General features: G+C 32.5%; 1 long non-coding RNA gene across 1 annotated transcript; it reads right to left on the minus strand.

Annotated features, from left to right (window-relative positions):
• Window positions 1–457: 457 nt before the first annotated feature.
• LOC128284369 (uncharacterized) lies at window positions 458–3,342 on the minus strand. Its single transcript, XR_008274799.1, has 2 exons — window positions 3,133–3,342; window positions 458–630 (listed from the first exon to the last, which is right to left on the minus strand). It is a non-coding gene; the product is annotated as an uncharacterized LOC128284369 (long non-coding RNA).
• Window positions 3,343–7,109: the final 3,767 nt, after the last annotated feature.

Here is a 7,109-nt window from a genome sequence, read left to right on the forward strand (position 1 = left end):
GCATTAAGCCTGTCAGGTCTTAGGACTTGAAACAAATTACCAAAGACAAGCTCTTTGAATTTAAACTCGTATAATACCAGCTCGAAGCTCATGGGACTTTAGCCGGACATATTTCCAAAGACGTAGCCTACGGACCTTAAGTCCGAGATATAATTCCAAAGACATAGCTCATGGACCCTAAGTCCGGATATAATTCCAGCACATAGCCTGCGGACCCTAAGTTCGGATATAATTCCAGCACATAGCCTACGGACCCTAAGTCCGGATATAATTCTAGCACATGGTGTAACACCCCTATCCTGTAACCGTTGTCAGAATAGGAAAAGGGTATTACCAGACTTGTAACTCATGTCAGAACAGTAATTTTTTTTTTTTACTTTTTCTTCAAATAAAGATCATTCATTTAGATAAATGCTAAATACAGCCTGGGATAAAATTAAACTTCTATAAGTACACATTCAAAAGATGCCATTTTCGCATGGCTTATATACATTAACCAGAATATTATTTCGCTACTAGTTTATTCTATACATGCCATAAAATAATCCAAAATATAGCAGTACCAAACAGTGGATAGTGATAGTGTGACGAGTTGTTGACGATCCCTGAGCAAAGGCCAAATTTGATAATCTGGCCAACTTAATGTGTTGATCATCCGTAATTGTTGATTTATTACTAAGTCGCTTAAGATTAGGCCTTACACAAATCACATTTTGAAATGTCAAGATATATCACCATTCGGTCAAATAGATTAAACCCTATGTATGCACATGCAATTCATCTATTTCATCCAAATTTAAGAGTATATACTCTTTCGCATTTAAAAACATCAATGCTACTTTTAGTTTAATCAGTCGAACTAAAACATAACACTATAATCACATTCGGTTTCCATATTTGGAAGCACATATTCATGTTTTCATCTTACATAAACAATTTGATAGAGTCAATACTCGTTGAATATAACTTATAACCATCTCATAAGTGATTCCCAAGTGCATTTGTAATACAAACGAAATCGAGTTCACATAGCAAGTAAGTATCACTTACCATATACTTAACCTTTGTACACTTACCGTTTCCATAGTTACCAATTACCAATTCAATCTTTCAATACCTCTAACCACTTAATCATATGCACTCATTTCGTGCACATACATAATTGTATATATGTATTTAGGAGCTTAGTTCTTTAGTTCATATTCACATTAATATTTCAAATAATCAAATCATGACAAGTATTAAAGTTTCAGATATCGTATATAAAGGGCCAAACATATTCCTTATCACATATACATAAATGACCAAACGCAATCCATACCTTATATTTGCACATCCCGAATACAACTCAAATTAGTAAATTTTATGAAACTAATTAAATCCTTATCTTAAAGATATACAAATGGTCTTCGCTTTGAAATAATTCAAGGCACTTAGCCATGGCCTTCTAGGTTTTAAAAAAATCAATCCAGCTTACGAGACCAAGCTCGGGACTTTAAGCCGGATATATCATCATAGTTAATTCACAAAGTTGTATACACATCAATTTACATACCTTCGATTTTTCCAACACGGAAACACATTAATAAGGTATCACTTCATTCGAACTTATTCAGTATCTCAATATAGCTAGTCTCATTTCACAAGAGCCATTAGGCCACATCACGTAGTCACGAGTCTTAACCGGATACTTTCCAAATTCCATGTATATTTAATCACATGTTACCACATTTCACACAAACTATCACCATTGTAATTCATTAACCTCATTCGAATATAAGCATATAGCATGTACCTTAACTTCATGTCATAATATCATTTGACTTTAACACACACACACACACACACACACACACACACACACACACATATATATATATATATATCCTTTTCAATAAACTTCCAACTAAATAAGAAAATACACACATGACTTACATTCTTCTCATGACAACCATTCGGCTAAACAACATATAAGTCACCACACCTTCAATTTATAAAACTATCAACACATATTACATATACATTGCTTACGTTTATAAAATAGCCATTCGGATAACTTGCACACATTTAAATTTTAGCCATTTTGGCCTCACCACCTATATATTTATCTTGTACATCAATTCAGCAATAGCTTATAAGCAACTCAATTAGTTTCATCAATGTTTACAACAAAATCACAGATTCACTACAAGCTGTTTTCTTGAGCAACAATCATTAAATTATTTGTAACTAGAGCTACAAAACTCCAAATGAAGTGCCATAAATTTTCCCCGAAATTAGACTCATATATCTTCTATCCATAAAATTTCCAGGATTTTTGGTTTAGCCAATCAAAACCAGAATTTTCTTAAAGTTTCCCCTATTTCACTGTTTAACTATACTGACCACTCTTCACTACGAATCAAATTTCTCATTGTAAAGATTTCAAAATATGTTCTTGTTTATTTCATTTGAAACTAGACTCATTAAGGAGTCTAAGAATATAAATTTTATCTTATAACAATTTTTGTACTGTTTATAATGATTTTCTAAAAACAGAACAGGGGATTTCAGATTCATTCTGACACTGTCACACACAACTTTAAATATCTCTCTATAGGAAATTCCTTTGCTTGCACTGTTTATTGTATAAGAAACTAGACTCATTGGTCTTTGATTTCATATTTTATTCAGTCTCTAATTCCACTCCAAAACTTTATGGTGATTTTCAATAATCACGCTACTGCTGCTGTCCTAAGCAGATTATTACAATTTGCTCTAAAATTTCCAAGTCCAAACACTTAAGAGCTTACCATTTGAGTTTAGAACATATCATCATATATAAGTACTTCTTATTATCACATACAAATCATAATTTAAATATCACTTTTCTAATAACCAATCGGCTAAGGCTCATAGAAGTAACTTATTCCTTATCATTTTACTATAGGTAATTACACCAATTCATAGTCTCATCTTTACCCGTATTCCATATCATTCTTCATTATAACTAAACTTATATGCTAGAAACTTATTTATTTCAATATGTAATTCAAGTAGAACCATTGGGTCACATTTTATTTATTATGTTCATATAAATATATATCATTGTTTATCAAATCTTAAGCTAAGTTCCATTACTCAAAGACTTACCTCGGATTTATTTGAACAACTGCGGATAGGCTACTCGATTGCTTTCTCCTTTCCCTTATCTGATTTAGATCCTCTTTGCTCATGAGCTTAATTAAAACAAATTAATTTGTTTAATTACTTATTCAACATTACTTCTTTAATAGTCACATTTGACAATCATATAACTTCAATGCATAATATGTTTATAAAATATGCCATGACTAACTTTTATGCTTATTATACCAATACATAATTCGCATGCACAAACAAAAATTCACATTACTTACCACGCTTTCATATACACAAATTTAACTATATAAATATATATATAGCATACCATTAACTTATAAACCCTATTCGGCCCTAACCAAACAAATTTAACCTCCAATTAAAATTTTCATTCCAAGATCAAAGTAGCAATTTCATAATGGTTTCACCTATGCCAAACAATGACTGAACCACTCCAATACCTAAATAGTCGATTCTATCTTGCTCCTATAAGATCACAACTCACTTACCATAATTCCTAATCTTATACATTATTATAAGAAATGTCGAATGCTTTAACATTTGCTAAACTAAAATTTCCCCAACAACATCTTAATTAACCATTTACTATCCTTCAAAAAGCATCTAATACAAGGCAATTTACAACTATACAATATACCGAATTTGCTAGCACACATAATACTTAACCGAATGTTATAACCTCAATTACTCATTTTATTCATTAAAACATTCGGCACCTCCCTCTAAACATACACTAATCTCAACCTTCAAGTTAAAAAAAAAAACAATTTATCACTCATCATATCCTATAATACCATCCATTTTAATGACATAAAAAAATTTATCAAGAGTTTCAAACTACTTGGCGAATATCAAACCTCCAAACAACCAAAAATTTAATCCATGGAATGAATAGAATTTGAAAAATCACCTAAATTATACATAAATTTTCAAGAATTTCAAAGTACTTACCTCTTTCTAAACATTATCCAAGCCGAATATCAAACAAGGATTTTTTTCTTCTTCCTCACCTCAAGTTTCGGCAAATGGTGGAGCAAGGATGAACCAGCTTTGGTTTCTCCTCCCACTCACCCAATATTTTATTACTCTTTATTCAATAATACAATTTGTAAACTAAAAATGTTAATAGAAAAATACATATTATCATTATTAATCTATATCATGGTAGCCACTATCCAAAAAGGGTATTTTGGCATGCAAGTCCACATTTTTTTGAATATATGCATTAATGGACCACTTTTAAAATTACCTATCACATTTCAGAATTGTCTCACATAAGTCCTATTAAATAAATTCACATTCAAATGAACAAATTAAAGATTGAAATTTTCACACATGCATGTTCATGCACAATAAGCATAGAAAATAATGGTTAATTATTTTTATGACTCGATTTTGTGGTCCCGAAACCACTTTCCAACTAGGGTCAATTTAGGGATGTCACAACTCTCCTCCTCTTTAGGGATTTTCGTCCCTGAAAATCTTACTAGCGACTACGTTAGGATAACGTCCTCTTGTGTTAAAACAAATACATAACATCAACTCAGATATTCATAACCCACATTTTCATTCATATATATATATATAAGCCGTAACATGGCCGAAAGTATGCATGTTCTTAAACATCCTAATGAATATCCTTTATAACATTATCATATCTAAATATTCAACTTAACTTATTTCCAAAAGAAGATCAACTTCCACGTACCTGAACATTTAGTTCATTCAATACATCCAATCATATTTAAAGTTACCCGTATACAGTCGAATAGGCATAAAGCTTAACACAAGTGATGCCAGTGTACTAAACACGATTTTACACACTATCACAAATCAATGCCGTCGTCCTAGATGAGATCTTACATGAAACAAAATCCGCACACACAGTGCCCACTGACCGATCTCGCACACATAGTGCTCGGTTAAAGAATTCGCACACACAGTGCCTCAATTCATTCGCACACATAGTGCCTATATTCATTCGTTATTACACATTGAAATAACTTAACCAAGTCTATAAAACATCATATAAGTACACTTTAAACGTGTCCTTTCATTTAACTTTGAATTCATATAGTAATGAACACTTAAACTTTGCTCGAATCACCGGCATTAAGCCTGCTAGGCACGAAGACCCAAATACACATCACCGACACGAAGCCTGCTAGGAACGAAGGCCCGAATACACATCACCAGCACAAAGCCTGCTAGGCATGAAGGCCTGATTTCACATCACCGGCACGAATTCCCTTCAAGACTTAGCCCGGATGTAACACCAGCATGAATGCTCTTCGGGACTTAGCCCGGATATAACACCAGCACGAATGCTCTTCGGGACTTAGCCCGGATATAACTCTCAATTCTAATGCACACACACATATATATAACATAACACATTAGTATATCATTTACATTACTCGAATACAAGCACTACATGCTTATCAACCATTCAAATTTCGCTTCAATAGCCACATACAAAGATCACATTTTCGTTTCACTATCCAACTTAATTTCTATAATTTCAATGATCGAATCACATGGGTGCCACATACACTTCTATGAATATAAATTTCTATGGAAACTGAACACATAGATATATCATCATTTCCCATACGCATTTCGTAAATAACACTCACATGCCTGAACAAACTTAATTTAGTGAACAAATTCGGATACCGTATAGCATAAGCTTCATAGTTCTAGTCTCTTTAATAGTTTTCCAACATTCAGCCCACTAGGTATAACCTGAACTCGTCACTGGCACAAGCCTGTTGAACTTTGAGTCTGAAACACATTACCAGCCATCATGCTTGTTACAGCTCGATAGGGATAGAGATTCATTACAATACGAAAAATACATTTTTTTCTGTCAGAAATCATCACACTATCTTTTTATCATTATATGACATGTATAACTAGACTCGCACATGCTACGTTAGTCCTAGAATCGACTAAACCGTATCTCTGATACCAAAATAAAATGTAACACCCCTATCCCGTAACCGTTGTCGGAATAGGAAAGGGGTATTACCAGACTTGTAACTCATGTCAGAACAGTAATTTTTTTTTTTTACTTTTTCTTCAAATAAAGATCATTCATTTAGATAAATGCTAAATACAGCCAGGGATAAAATTAAACTTCTATAAGTACACATTCAAAAGATGCCATTTTCGCATGGCTTATATACATTAACCAGAATATTATTCCGCTACTAGTTTATTCTATACATGCCATAAAATAATCCAAAATATAGCAGTACCAAACAATGGATAGTGATAGTGTGACGAGTTGTTGACGAACCCCGAGCAAAGGCCAAATTTGATAATCTGGCCAACTTAATGTGCTGATCATCCGTAATTGTTGATTTATTACTAAGTCGCTTAAGATTAGGCCTTACACAAATCACGTTTTGAATTGTCAAGATATATCACCATTCGGTCAAATAGATTAAACCCTATGTATGCACATGCAATTCATCTATTTCATCCAAATTTAAGAGTGTATACTCTTTCGTATTTAAAAACATCAATGCTACTTTTAGTTTAATCAGTCGAACTAAAACATAACACTATAATTACATTCGGTTTCCATATTTGGAAGCACATATTCATGTTTTCATCTTACATAAACAATTTGATAGAGTCAATACTCATTGAATATAACTTATAACCATCTCATAAGTGATTCCCCAAGTGCATTTGTAATACAAACGAAATCGAGTTCACATAGCAAGTAAGTATCACTTACCATATACTTAACCTTTGTACACTTACCGTTTCCATAGTTACCAATTACCAATTCAATCTTTCAATACCTCTAACCACTTAATCATATGCACTCATTTCGTGCACATACATAATTGTATATATGTATTTAGGAGCTTAGTTCTTTAGTTCATATTCACATTAATATTTCACATAATCAAATCATGACAAGTATTAAAGTTTCGTATACGTATATAAAGGGC

Source organism: Gossypium arboreum, chromosome 11 (assembly GCF_025698485.1).
Source record: "Gossypium arboreum isolate Shixiya-1 chromosome 11, ASM2569848v2, whole genome shotgun sequence".
Taxonomy (NCBI): domain Eukaryota; kingdom Viridiplantae; phylum Streptophyta; class Magnoliopsida; order Malvales; family Malvaceae; genus Gossypium; species Gossypium arboreum.